This window comes from Austrofundulus limnaeus, unplaced genomic scaffold (assembly GCF_001266775.1).
Source record: "Austrofundulus limnaeus strain Quisiro unplaced genomic scaffold, Austrofundulus_limnaeus-1.0 Scaffold60, whole genome shotgun sequence".
Lineage (NCBI taxonomy): Eukaryota > Metazoa > Chordata > Actinopteri > Cyprinodontiformes > Rivulidae > Austrofundulus > Austrofundulus limnaeus.
In genome coordinates this window covers 1,524,404-1,527,701 of record NW_013952462.1, presented here as the reverse complement: position 1 = coordinate 1,527,701, position 3,298 = coordinate 1,524,404, and the positions used below count along the sequence as shown (strand labels likewise).

At 39.9% G+C, this 3,298-nt stretch overlaps 1 long non-coding RNA gene across 1 annotated transcript in view; it reads right to left on the bottom strand.

The window, feature by feature from the left end:
* Nucleotides 1–93: 93 nt before the first annotated feature.
* The window catches only part of LOC106518407 (uncharacterized), a 4,628-nt gene continuing 1,423 nt past the window's right edge, over nt 94–3,298 (bottom strand). The window contains exon 2 of the long non-coding RNA XR_001310312.1: nt 94–1,591. This is a non-coding gene — a long non-coding RNA (uncharacterized LOC106518407). The remainder of the gene's footprint in view (nt 1,592–3,298) is intronic.

Below are 3,298 nucleotides of genomic sequence, written 5' to 3'. Positions count from 1 at the left end.
TTATTATTACAATTCCTTTCTTAATTGTATCTCTCATGTCTCAGAGCTCAACTTCAAGAGTGAAATCAGGGAATGTAGAAATGAGAGGATACATTCCTCACACACCGACATGTTTTTATTATGCACTTATGTGGATTATTGTAGCTACATTAATAACAGATAATACATTCACTGTAATATTGTTTCCTAAAGCACTTTTGTGTCCTTAACCAGTGCAACTCTAACATCAGATCAATGTGTAAAAGATGGTAGTTTTTATATATACATAAATGCTGCTACTGTCRTTAAAGTAATGCCTTGTTGGTCTGAAGTGGCGTCACCAATGTTACTGATCAAATACAGAAACGTGTGGCTGAGATGCAGGAAGCTTAGGGTCTCGCAGGAAATATTTCCTCTGTGTGTGATTCATTCCAGAAGTAGCTGCCCATCACCAGCAGCCTCATGTCAGCGAGAGTGTCACATCAAACACGAGGCACGTTTCAGATAAACCTCTTCAGTCCTCATGAAACGCTCGCTGCAAGGKGCTAGGCCTCACGCTTTGCTGATATTAATACGCGACAGTGAAACACTCAGCATTAGATTATTTTGTTTGCTTGTTTATCGAAGCCACCCGATGACGTTAGAGGTTATATTTAGAAATTTTGAACAACAGCTGTCCTTTCTGTCTGCCTCTATATAACCTGCATCCATCCTTGCGGCCGTGTCTGTTGCAGCTCTTGAAGCCACTTGTGTTTGTTAGTCTCATCCTCCAGCAGCTTTTGTCATTCTGAGGGCTGATTTTGACAAGCGACGGCTGCTTAAAAAATAGTTTCCACCCCACCACAACAATTCAGCCTCGTCTGTCAGCAGCTCCACGGCTGACTTTAAAAAGCAGATAACGGCGATCCTCGATCGTCTTTGCAGTCAGTTCCCGTGCTGCCTCGAATCCCGTAGAGGGGCACAAGAAATCCATCCCTCGTCGCTACGTTTTGACTCGTCGCTCTGCAGTCAGGAGGTCAACAGGTACTTGTGCTCGTTCGCCTGCTGGCTTTCGGCCTCGCTCGGCGCCAACACGGGCAGCCTCTCGGGGCTGGAAGGGACCCTGCAGGCTCGGTACACAACCAGACAGAGCAGGAGGAGCAGGATGGCGACAAACGTGTTGCAGGCGACGGCCACCATGGCGGCCGTGGACAATCCTCTCGTGCCTCCTTCAGATTCCATCACGAGGACTGAGCCGCAGCTTCCAACGTCCATCAACTTCAGCGTGGGGGGTTTAGGTCCGTAAAGAAAAGAGGGGCGCTGCACCTTACCGACATCTTCTCTTCTGAGAATTCAAATAGGGAAACTCGTGTAAAATACACACAGAGTAGAAAATCTACATGAAATGAAGAGAAACGGCTAAATCACGTAGCGCTGACTGAGTAGAGTATTTGGAACAACAGAGAAGTTTGTTTGTGTCCCGGCTGAGATGAATGTTGGCTCTATCGTGATAGTTTCTTTAAGGTGACACACAACTTCTCCATCATCCAGATTAGAATGGCAGCTTTCTGCCAGGGAGGGGTTCACAACAGTCTGCACTGGAAATATACAGCCACTAAATGCTGGTCAAGACCTGTAAAAGAAGAAGAAAGAGAACATTTATGAAGTAAAAGTGACATAAAGATCACGGTGATTGTTCTCTTAAAATGCATGACTCTGATTCATTCTTTTCTTTTCAGAGGGGTTTTGYTCTCAGCTCGCACATACCTTCTGCTCCTTACTTTTTATTAAGCTGAATGTAGCTGGATTAATGTCATTCAAATAAGAAAATAACCCTTTTAAACTCCAAAATCACTGAAGCTAGATAAGCAACTCAAATTAAATCAGTTCAAACATCCTCACTAAATGTGCCACAGATCTGTTGCCGTATCTTAATGCGCTTTTATAACTCAGATTAAAAGTAAATTACACGTCAAATTATTTGCAGCGTACGTTTTGGATACACCGTGCACGTCCCGCTCTCCCACACTCGTCTGTAAACGTGCTGCGCCTCTTTCCTTCACGTCAACATCAAACACACAGAGAGGCCGAGCGTTAATATTGGGACACATCATCAAACACTAAACTGAAGTTTACTCAGTTTGTTTGTGTTGTCATTTTGTGTTTGTGTTGTCATTTTGTGTTGCCATTTGCTTTATTAGAACGGAGGTAAATTGATGTTGAAAGTGCAATCATCAAAAAAAAAAAGTAAGTGCAATCATCAGTGTGTGTGCTGGAAGATGGCGCTAAAGGAAAGTGTTCTCCTTGTAGGTTATCACCAGTGAGAGGCAGCGGTCGTGTAATTATCTATTTGTGTGTCTTTTGGAGTCGACCAGATGTAAGATGGCTGCCAGCTCACCTTATTAAACACAAACTAATTCATTTTTAGAAATACTGAGAGAACATTAGGTGTTTTAGCTCAGAGATAACGCAGTCTGAGAGCTACATTTCTACAAAGAATGATGGTTTTACAATTATTTAAAACCAACTGAAACAAAAAAAAATTTTGAACCGGTTTTACAAAAAAAAGTTTTGTTTGTGAGTGATAAAGAAATTAAATACTGATAACTACATTTTTGTTGTTACCGCTACAAAGGACAGGTTCTAATCTCAGAAAGTTCTTGAGTTCTGACTGTTTCTAATCAACTCAAAAGATTAAAACTTCACTTGTCTTGTGGCTTCGGCCTTCTGTTAATCACCTCTGATGATTGCAGAATGCTTCTCTAAGGAGGTTTTGTGTTATTTTCTTTCTTTTTTTGTGGGTTTATTGGTATGAAAGACACAAAAATACAAGTCAGGTTTTCCGGTCTCCCTTTATCCTCTGATAAAGTATATCACTCTTTTCTACTACAGTTGATCCTTTTTTTAAATGGAGTATTTTATAAATGTATCTGTATGAAAACAAACACACAAATAGAAATGAATCACTTAAAAACAGAGTTGTAAAGTAACTAAGTACAAATACTTCTTTACTGTACTTAAGTAGAATTTTTGGATATCTGTACTTGAGTAACTATTTTTCAGACTACTTTTTACTTCTACTTCTTACATTTTCACACAATTACCTGTACTTTCTACTTCTTAGATTTTTTAAAAAGGCAAAAAGTAGAAAGTCGTTCCTTTTATTTCATTTTTGCTTTTCATTCCAGCTATTTATTGTAAAAAATAAATACTATCCATAAAAATTGTGCCTTCTAGATAAGAGTGAATTTAATTGTGGTTGAATGAAAAGTATATAAAACTCTGATAGTGTATTAGTTTGTACACAAACAAATCATGTCACACTCCAGCAGGACAGAAT